Here is a 12,500-nt window from a genome sequence, read left to right as displayed (position 1 = left end):
GAAATAGGGGCAACACCTTCAGGAAATACGGGCAACACCTTCAGGAAATACAGGCAACAGTTTCAGGAAATAGAGGCAACACTTTCAGGAGATACGGGCAACACCTTCAGGAATTAGGGGCAACACCTCCAGGAAATACGGGCAGGAAGGGTTGTTAAATGATGAGCAGTTTGTGCTCACAATGGAAAAGGGTGTGTGGAACAAGTGTTTGCTTTAAAACAAGTGCAGGAGAAGATTCAGAGTGAAAATGAAACTATACTATACTTATATATTCGTTAAAATGTAATATGGAGGATATTAATAACATTATTGAGACTGCTTAATAGTATCCATGGTAAACACAATGCCCCAAATACGTTCTTCACAACGAAGTATTTTTCAATTTTTGAAAGAGATTGCATCTTTAATCCTTATCTTCCCATCTTCTTCCATTTCTGAAGATGTGCAAAGATTCCCAGCTTCAGAATTTTAATCATTCATCATAGCCAGACATTGCGATGAATCAAGGAAGGAATTTTTGCCAAGTTTTATCTCAAGGAAAAAGATGCTAAAGAAGATGCGAGATTAAGACCTTTCTTTTCTCATAAATCATCCGGAGAAATTCATGGCTTTTAATCCCGCAGAGTCAGCTTTACCGCTTGCCTTTTTCTTAGTGGAAAACCGAAAGGTGGTCTTAAAGACCACAAATGAAATTAGAGAAGAAAGTTTATATGACGAAATATTATAGAAAAAACATTTTCATATTTATCGTTTGAAAAACTGAATGCCTTTGTAAAATAAGAAGGACATTAGTGAGAGAAGTATGCACTCTTCAATCTAATAGCAAAGCATGTTAAAATTTGCTACTTCAAAACTGTTATATCTTAGTAATAAACAGGGAAATTATGGAGGTAACATTTTATTCTATAATTATTAAAGATAGTATTTTAATATTCTCTGAAATAATTTTGCACATATATATCATCAGCGTATTGCTCGTCTCATAAAAACTTTCAACCTGGTATACTTGTGATGTTATGGTTGTAATTAAATCATAATTTGACCTTTGGCATCTCGATATGCCTTTGACTTTTACCTTAAGTGCACTCTGCATTTCAGCAACATCGGTGAAGTACGCTTTCCACGTTTTTATCTTGAATAGTTATGGGCAAGGAAACATTCATATATGAAAATAAAATGTTACATACAATATACTCAAACATTTGCAATATATCAGTACAATTGGTGTCGGTGTGATGTTCACTGCATTGATTGAGAACAGTCTCTCTCTCCCTCTAATCCCATCAGCAGAAATTAAATGAGATGGAAGATGATAAGGTAACCAATGAGCGAATAATCTCATTGCGAATCTTCTGGCTTTAATTAAGGCGTTTGACGTGATTTGAGAGAGAGAGAGAGAGAGAGAGAGAGAGAGAGAGAGAGAGAGAGAGAGAGAGAGACTCGTCGATAGATGAATGCATAGACCTTGGAAATTTATTTCTTTTCAAGAAATTTATTTGTTTTTTGAACAGGCGCACCAAATGGGGCACATCGAAAACATAGATTTACATTTTGTACTGGGAGTTTTTCCAAAGTTGTCGCCTTATCATCATAGAGGTTACAAAGCACTTCATCGCTAGTTTATTTCTCAGTCATACATCAATGGAAAATTGTAGGTGGGTTTTTATCAAACAGATAATAAAAGAAATAATTACAGAATAAGAAAAGGAAGAAGAGGAAGACAATAGTAGTGGCACTTGCATGATCGTAATGATAACCAAGTGAGCAAAACTGTATTATCGTTTCTGCAGTGGAGGCTCGTGGATAAAATTAGTGGGGGGTACTACTCCAGGTATTCATTTAAAAATTAAATCCTTTGTTCTTGTTTCAATTTTCACAAAAATATAAATAATTTTCTCCTTGATCTTTAGATGACAACTGAGGAAATGTTTTCCATTGAAAACACTGCAAGGGTATTTATAGTCTTTTCAAATTAATAGTTTTATTGCATTCATTGCTGAAATTTGGCATGTGTGCAAATAAATATTGACCACCAATCGCTTCCGTTCAGCTGGAGGAAGGAAACACACACCCTTCGTATTTGAACTACGGAAATGCACTTCAATATAAATGTCAATAGATAAAACAATAAGGATGATGACCACGATGACGACACCGAAAGACAAGAATGTACACATATCATGGCCATTGTATTCTAAAATTCATAGGAAGAAAGTGTGGAACAACGGTGAGACTTAAGGAACAGCGTCACTCCAAGGGTCTCCCAGGATTCGAGGTAATGCGTAGATTGTAATAAATGTCTTTCAAATAATACACCAATTCATACCTATTCTTAAATTACATTTACTTATGACAATTACAACATCCATGACCTCTCCTTCCTTACTAGCATTCGCTGAAGGAGGTTACGACTTTGGTTCTGTTGGATTGTTTGTTTGTTAGTTATCAAAGGTGTTTAAAGATAATTTGACAAAATGTGGGTCTCGCTACAAAGAAAAAATTATATAATTGTGGGAAATGATCATTACAAGGAACCCAGTAACTGTAGGTAGGTTTTGAAAGGGTGTGCATCAGCAGCAGTGATGTGTTTCATTTCTCAATTATTTTGTTAAAACATCAGGTTTTCTATTATTTATTTGAATTACTGACCAATTATTTGTAACAGACTTGAATGAGTGTTGTAAAGTTTCGTTATCATTTCATTGCAGACTGATTAAAGTAGCTCATTTGGAGTAAATATTTCTGAGCAGACCACCGTATCAACAGAGCTCCGGGCTTTGATGAAGGACTCAGATAACGTTCCTCAGTCTCTTAATGCAGGACATATAAAAAGAGTGACAGACAATAGATGGACATCAAGAATAACAGAATGGGTCCCTAGAGAGTATAAAAGAAGCAGAGGAAGGAAGAGAAGATGATGGATTGACGAACTAAGAATGTTTGCGGGTGTAGACTGTCACAGAAAGACCATAAACAGACACAAGTGGAAGGACATGTCTGAGGCTATTGTTCTATAGTGGACTAGTAACGGCTGATGGTAATAATGATATATATATATATATATATATATATATATATATATATATATATATATATATATATATATATATATATATATATATATATATATGATAAATTTTGCACATTTTGACGTGTTTTCCATATTCAAATAAGCCATATATATTTTTGATACATTAATGTCTGGATTCTCTTAACGACCTCGGGATCAGAGCCCCCAGGCGAAATCACACAAAGACAAGAGCTTGTGTCCGGCCGGGAATCGAACCCTGGTCGGCAAGCTTGTATAGACAGTGACTAAACCACTTGGCCACGAAGAAAGATAAAAGTTGATGACAATTCTTCTGTACTTATACCTGTCGAATTCAGGTGTTTTGTACTTAGAATTGAAATCAACCCATCTTCACCATCGTAGCTAATTGGTAGTTTGTTACTTGGCATTCAATTAATGATAAATTTTGCACATTTAGACGTGTTTTTCATATTCAAATAAGCCATATATATTTTTGATATATTAATGTCTGGATTCTCTTAACGACCTCGGGATCAGAGCCCCCAGGCGAAATCACACAAAGACAAGAGCTTGTGTCCGGCCGGGAATCTAACCCTGGTCGGCAAGCTTGTATAGACAGTGACTAAACCACTTGGCCACGAAGAAAGATAAAAGTTGATGACAATTCTTCTGTACTTATACCTGTCGAATTCAGGTGTTTTGTACTTAGAATTGAAATCAACCCATCTTCACCATCGTAGCTAATTGGTAGTCTGTTACTTGGCATTCAATTAATGATAAATTTTGCACATTTAGACGTGTTTTTCATATTCAAATAAGCCATATATATTTTTGATACATTAATGTCCGGATTCTCTTAACGACCTCGGGATCAGAGCCCCCAGGCGAAATCACACAAAGACAAGAGCTTGTGTCCGGCCAGGAATCGAACCCTGGTCGGCAAGCTTGTATAGACAGTGACTAAACCACTTGGCCACGAAGAAAGATAAAAGTTGATGACAATTCTTCTGTACTTATACCTGTCGAATTCAGGTGTTTTGTACTTAGAATTGAAATCAACCCATCTTCACCATCGTAGCTAATTGGTAGTTTGTTACTTGGCATTCAATTAATGATAAATTTTGCACATTTAGACGTGTTTTTCATATTCAAATAAGCCATATATATTTTTGATATATTAATGTCTGGATTCTCTTAACGACCTCGGGATCAGAGCCCCCAGGCGAAATCACACAAAGACAAGAGCTTGTGTCCGGCCGGGAATCTAACCCTGGTCGGCAAGCTTGTATAGACAGTGACTAAACCACTTGGCCACGAAGAAAGATAAAAGTTGATGACAATTCTTCTGTACTTATACCTGTCGAATTCAGGTGTTTTGTACTTAGAATTGAAATCAACCCATCTTCACCATCGTAGCTAATTGGTAGTCTGTTACTTGGCATTCAATTAATGATAAATTTTGCACATTTAGACGTGTTTTTCATATTCAAATAAGCCATATATATTTTTGATACATTAATGTCCGGATTTTCTTAACGACCTCGGGATCAGAGCCCCCAGGCGAAATCACACAAAGACAAGAGCTTGTGTCCGGCCGGGAATCGAACCCTGGTCGGCAAGCTTGTATAGACAGTGACTAAACCACTTGGCCACGAAGAAAGATAAAAGTTGATGACAATTCTTCTGTACTTATACCTGTCGAATTCAGGTGTTTTGTACTTAGAATTGAAATCAACCCATCTTCACCATCGTAGCTAATTGGTAGTTTGTTACTTGGCATTCAATTAATGATAAATTTTGCACATTTAGACGTGTTTTTCATATTCAAATAAGCCATATATATTTTTGATACATTGATGTCTGGATTATTTTTCATGGTTTTAACAGACATTATTTTAAGACTTTTCTTGAGCTTGCTGTGCAAGACTCCATGTTTGTTTTTAATGGCCAACTCTATTCGCAGGTCGATGGAGTTGCCATGGGTTCCCCTTTAGGACCTTTGTTTGCAAATATTTTTATGTCATCTTTTGAAGAGAATTTTTTAAATAGTTGTCCAGTCTCTTGTAAGCCAGTGTATTATAGAAGATATGTTGATGACACTTTTGTGTTATTTAAACAACCATGGCATAGTGAAATGTTTTTAAGCCATATAAATACTCAACACCAAAATATGAAGTTCACTATGGAAAAAGAAAACAACAACTCTCTACCTTTTTTAGACATTAACGTAAGCAGAGACAATGGTGAATTTATAACATCTGTGTATCGGAAAAAGACATACACTGGACTTGCCAACAATTTTTATAGTTCTTGTTTTTTAAATTTTAAACTGAATGCTATATACACACTTGTTTATAGGGCTCTACGTTATTCCTCGAGTTGGTCACTCTTTCATAAGGAGATTTTATTTTTGGTTAATTTTTTCAAGCAAAACTCTTACCCTGAAAATATGGTTTACAAGGTTATTAACAAGCTCCTCTCACGACATTTCTCCACTCTAGTACCATCGTATAATGTAAAAAAGAAAAATATTTTCGCTACAATTCCTTACCAATCTGACAACAAGTTTTCCATCAAACTTAAACAAATAATAGAAAAAGAGTTCGGCTGCCTTAACATCCAACTAATCCCAATCAATCCATTCAAAATTAATGTATTTTTTGGCTACAAAGACAAACTGCAGACCTTCATGAGGTCCAACATCATTTATAAATTCAAGTGCCCGGGATGTCCCGGTATCTATGTTGGATCTTGCCGAAGGTTGTTGAAGGTGAGATACTGTAGCCATAAGGGATACAGCTTCAGAACTGGTCAGAGACTTGGTAACCCAGAATTTTCTAATATTAGGAATCATGCCGCTATTTGCAAAACCCAAGTAAACAAAAATCATTTTTCAATTATTGGTGGGACAAAACATAGCGAATTTTTAAGTACCCTTGAATCATTATACATTAAACGCCTCGTTCCTTCTTTAAACTCTAACGCCTCCGCTTCTCCTCTTTTCTTAGCATAACTGATGTCATAGATGGGTAACAATTCTTACTCATTCGTTCTTCGCCTTTTCCTATGGATGGCTTGGTGAGCACTGGTTCTCTTATGTTTCAATGTTTTAGTTTTTCACGATTCTCTGTTTTGAAATCAATAATGTTTTAATATTCTTTTACTATTTTGTTTTAAATTATTGTGTAAATTTTAAGAATTTTATATTTATATCTTTTACAGATTGATAATGAACATTGCAATGTTCGAAACGTTTCCTAAATAAATTATGGCCTTTTAACTGATGTGTTTTGGACCCTGCTGCACACCATATATATATATATATATATATATATATATATATATATATATATATATATATATATATATATATATATATATATATATATATATATATAAATATATATATATATATATATATATATATATATATATATATATATATATATATATATATATATATATATATATATTCTCTCTTCATCTCTCCTTCTTCCGAGAGAGAGAGAGAGAGAGAGAGAGAGAGAGAGAGAGAGAGAGAGAGAGAGAGAGAGAGAGAGAGAATGACAACTACGAAAACTGGCCTCTATTCTTCACTCTCCAAATGACCAGCCTCAAAGTCGCAGGCATCACGTTTATGTAAGAGCGTAAATAAGTCCAGCGCACTAAAGGAAATTGACAGAGATTTTCTCCGTTCGTGCCATCATAAGGGTACGTCTTGGGCACAGTACTGCATCTTAGCTAGCGTGAGAGGCTTCTATACAGACTATAATGGATAGATATGTCAACATTGGCATACTCAAGCATTAATTAATACACGCTTCCATATATATGCCTTTGCTAATGTTAATTTTCAACATCTACAGACCTTTACACACACAGATATATATATATATATATATATATATATATATATATATATATATATATATATATATATATATATATATATATATATATATATATACTGTATATATATATATATATATATATATATATATATATATATATATATATATACTCGTTTTATATATTTATATATATGTATAATATACATACATAATATCTATATCTATATATATATATATATATATATATATATATATATATATATATATATATATATATATATATATATATATATATATATATATAAAATTTAAAGACAGAAAACCTAATTCGAAGGTCAGAAAATACTCCAGGTCAGTGTTCATACTGAATGTCGGGACGAAATTAACGCTAATACCAACATTTCATCGGAAATTCAGTACTCGTGAATTCATTACACAGAATGAAGCTTCTCTTTATGAACCGTGTCTTTTTGACTAGATATAAATGTTCATTATTTGACTGATATAAACTCTGCGGATAACGAACGCCATAATCTATCCAATTATCCTCGGGTTAATCACACTATCTTTTTTCTTTATCCATAATCCTGCTTTCTATCTATTTACCCTTTTCCCCCCTCCATTATCGTAATGCTAAATTATCACCAGTGCCTTAATAGAATAGGGGGACGAAAGGTCTTCCATAAAGAGAAAGGGTGGGCAGACCCACTTGATTTTAGCTGATTATGGTTTGGACGACTATGAACAAATGCATCAATTTCCTTATCATAGTTTAGATATAACAGCCTTTATGAGGATGAAGCCGAATCTGGTAATCGATGCACATACATACATACACACATAACTTGTGAGGTGATTTCTATTGTTAATAAAATTTCTTGTCTATTTGATAAACTATTCATTCTATGGTTCTAAGAGAGAGAGAGAGAGAGAGAGAGAGAGAGAGAGAGAGAGAGAGAGAGAGAGAGAGGGAGAGAGAGAGAGACGTAACACACTGGTTTATCTTTATAAGTAGACATAATTCATCCTCACATGTCTGAAGAGAGTAATTTGTTTTCTATCAATATACTATTGTTTGTGTGAAATAATACATCTCAAATATAAATTGTTTACATCGAAGTGAACAAATGCCACAAGTTTTCTTTTTTTTAATAGTGTTATTCAGCAAAACGGCAATGAATATTTGGCTATTTTTAAGCTTGTATGTATAATGATGATAATGTAAATTTATGCGGCTATTGACGTTAAACTGCATCCATTCATACATTTTGGTTTGGCAATACATTGAACCAACAGATAGGTTATATCTCATCAATGGAAACAAAAACCAAAGCATTGTGTTTTGAATAGACTATTGGATAAATGAAACATTACAGTGTTCAGTTGTCATAAATGTTTTTTATTATTATAAAGAATTTGGATGTTTTTAAGAAAGGATTATTATTTTGTTTATGTTTTTCCCATATTATCTATTTCCATCTTGTTATTCAAAAGTAAATCGAATGAGACATTCTGTGAAAGAAAAAATGACAAGCCAATAAAATATTTCATTGGCAACATTATCATAAAGTAAAAATTGATATATTTCATTTCTATTGACATCTCTTTGCCATTCCTTCATCCCTCCATGCAAAGAAACGGCTCAGAGTAAACACGCATGAATAGACTCCATCCTAGCAGTGATATAACTCCTGCAATGGCACCGAACAGGGTTCTTTGAAACAGACAGTTTCAGCATCTCATTCCAACCATGAACGCCTCCACTGACGGTTTGAACTTTTCATGAATTCGTAAAACTTTAATGACGTCATTGACGATGCGTAACACAAAAGCGGATTGGCAGTGCACATGGAGTCAGGGTTGTCTGAATGGGACTTTATTCAGTTGAAGTTGTTGGTGAGAGAGAGAGAGAGAGAGAGAGAGAGAGAGAGAGAGAGAGAGAGAGAGAGAGAGAGAGGGGGGGGGGTCAGGGGTCAAAGGGAATTTGGGAACTTGGTGAGCATTTGTGGTTCAAAAGAAGGGTGATGAGAAATATGGAGGAATGGTTGTGTGGTCACTGGAAACCCAAGGGGTTTCTAGGATGGGGTTGTCGGTGTGGCAGGAATGCCTTGGTTTTGGTGAGGTTGGGGAAAGGTCTTTTGATTGTTTTCTTTAAGGCAGATGATAAAATGATACTGACAACTAATTGGATAAGGAGGAGGATCATGGTAACCAGGTGGATGAGGAAGAACAGGATACTAAGAACTATGTGAAGGAGGAGGGAAATCTGAACTTCAGTAGTGAAAGGGGATATATGGTACTGCAAATTAGTGTGGGAGGAGCATGGTATTAGGGACTTGTCAGGAAGGGAGCATAAAAGAACCTAGGCAGTGGAGGATAACATTAGGAAATAGTAAAGAAAAATTATAACAATATTAGTGACTTGTCAGTGATAGAAGATATTGAGAACTGATTGGAAGAGGATGCTATTAGTAATAAATTAGTGGAGGATAATTCTTGGAAGTAGTTACAGGAGGAGGATATTAGGACCAGTTAACGGGAGAGGATACTGGACGCTAGTCAGAAGAGAAGGAACTAGTTGGAGAGATGGAGGAGGAGGAGGATACTGGAAAAAGTCAAAGGGATACTGACGGCTCGCTGGGCGTCTGGATAAGTACCAATTATGGAAGTGGTGGCAGAGAGCGAGCATTTCCTCAGGGCAAATTTTGAAGTTACGAGAGAGAGAGAGAGAGAGAGAGAGAGAGAGAGAGAGAGAGAGAGAGAGAGAGAGAGAGAGAGGTATGGAATGCTAGCGGTTGATACTGAAGGATCCTGGTGACGATGGTTTGCGGTATTTTTCCATGTGCAGCGCTTGATCACTTGTATAATAACTCCATTTGCGGTACCTGATAACGATGGAGAAGCTTAGAGACTATACTGTAACAATTATACTGTTCAAGGACGTGCTCTGTCCTGTCGGTTTTGCTTGAGAATTCCTTAGCAATGGAAGAGAGAGAGAGAGAGAGAGAGAGAGAGAGAGAGAGAAGACTCACTATATGATGGTGGCAAAACAGTACTGTACCGGTACCGCACGTGTTACACATACACTCGTACACTGTAACGGTATTTTCTTTTTATTGCATATCTCGGTATACACCTCACTGTTAACAAAATAGGTTTAAGCCTGTCTTTTCATGAATTGATGTACGTGAATTTTCGTGAACTTCTTCCTCTGAAACTCTTGTATATAAGCTCGCTGTCTGTTGAAATGAAGTTAGGTGCATTCACCTCGCCTCTCAGGTATTAACTAACGGTTCGCCTGCACAGTCGATTCCTTTGGTTTCTTAGCAAATGCTAATACCCATCTAAAGTGTTGTGGACTCATTGGCAGTAGATAGCAGTGGCTGCCGTTATGTCAGTCTGCTTTATGGAATGTCTAAAAGTTAAAAAAAAAAAAAAAAAAAAAAAAAACTTACATTCTTTTGGCCGTAAATCACTACCGAATTGGATATATTTCGTTCATTTAATGACTTTTAAATTATTATCTAACTCTTGCTTATGTCTTCTACAAAATAGAAAAGATCATCGTGTAACCAGTGAGGATATACGTACATACATACATACATATTGCATGCAAGTCGTTCGACAATGTGTTTTTCAATATTTCAAGAAAATATTTATTAATAAAAACTAACACCTTTTCTTACAAATATGAGTATTAATATGGTAGTGTACATTACAAATTACTATTTATTTTACATCCCAATTTGTTCTTCTTGTATATGTAACCGATAATGAGGAAACAGCATTTTGCTCCTTGCAAGAAAATAGGTGTAATGCCAATTTTTGCCGTGATGGTAACATTGCTTGTAAAATAAACCATTAAACCTCCACTTAATGCCCATTCTAAGATGGGAAATACCAAAAGAGAAAAAATAGATTGAGAAAATTAAAGAGCAACAAATCATCACTGTACACAAAAGAAGAAAAAAAATAGAAACAAAAAATAAATAAAAGGAAACGAAATAAGACTATTTGAGAGAACAAACAATAACATTAGATAAGAAAAAAAAAAAAACAATTTAATAAGCTCAGAGCACATTACACCCACCCCAATATTACGTCTTACGACACCCAGCTGGCCAGACATACATTCACCAAAATCTATGAAGATAGAGAGGAATGGCTTCCATGGAGAGAGAGAGAGAGAGAGAGAGAGAGAGAGAGAGAGAGAGAGAGAGAGAGATCCCAAGGGTTAATATGGCATGGACGGAATGAGAATGATTTATCACAGGATGGCTGAGGATATGTCCTGACGTCCTCTGGATGCGTCGTGGAATGGATGTCCTGCTGAGATATTGAACGTTGGGGGCTAATAGTTATTCCAGGACAGAGGGATCCGTCATGTTTACGAATATCGTCACCAGATATTAAGTTATGTATAAATAATAGTTCTCCATTATTTTGGTGGGGAATTTATACAGAACACCAGATATTACATACATATAAACAGTCAGAATGAGACACACATAAACACATTACATATATATATATATATATATATATATATATATATATATATATATATATATATATATATATATATATATATATATATACACACACACACACAACAATGGTAGCCCTTACTAATCCACTGCAGGACAAAGGCCTCATACATATCAATTCATGCCTGGGGTTATACCAGTTTTTATCACCACTCTGGCCAGAAAAGGATTGGTGATTGTGTGACCTTTATTCCTGATTGTTCACAGCAAACCAACTTAGTATGGGTGGCCCTGACAAGTACAGCTCTGCTGATCATGATGATGCGCAAAGTTTCTTTCCCTTTATATATATATATATATATATATATATATATATATATATATATATATATATATATATATATATATATATATATATATATACACACACACACCTCGCTAACCTTCACCAAATGTACTATCCCTGTCCTTCCTTCGGAGCATAACGCCGGCCTTTCAATATAACTTAATACCGTAATAATGAAGTAATATACATGTTCTTGGCGGTCTGTTTGCGTGTATATACTGGGTTATCCGATCCAACAGATAAAATTTAAAAGAAAAAAAAATGCAACAACGAAAGCATGTCTCAGAATAAGAGAAAGTAATACAGTGGAAAAAAAAAAAAGAAAATAAATTACAACAAACTTTGGAACATACAAGTACAACTTCCTATATAGTCATTATGAGAAAGTTATTTATACTACTTACTTCATTGATTATAGAAGAAACTAGTTTTAGATGCTTATTCTTTATCTGTCTTATCATTAATCAGGGACGTAAGAACCTGTTTTGCGCGGGGGGGGGGGGGGGGGGGGGGAATTGTTAAAGTCTGGGATTGTCTGGTATCTGACCGCAGATTGTGGCAACAAGAAAAAATCGTATGTTTTTGAAGATTTTCATATGCACAATTACAATTTGTAAACAATGACCATCAGAAAATATCAGTAGGCCTACTTAATGAGTTTACCGAAAACATGCTATGTCAATTCTTTGCTATAAAATCATTCCAATATCGATCAAGTTAGGGCTATTAGATTTCTAATCCTGCCAAGTTTTTACTTGCCATTTATAATATCTATCATCTGTTTT

Source organism: Palaemon carinicauda, chromosome 3 (assembly GCF_036898095.1).
Source record: "Palaemon carinicauda isolate YSFRI2023 chromosome 3, ASM3689809v2, whole genome shotgun sequence".
In the NCBI taxonomy this organism is placed as follows: Eukaryota; Metazoa; Arthropoda; class Malacostraca; order Decapoda; family Palaemonidae; genus Palaemon; species Palaemon carinicauda.
This window is presented reverse-complemented; position numbering follows the sequence as displayed.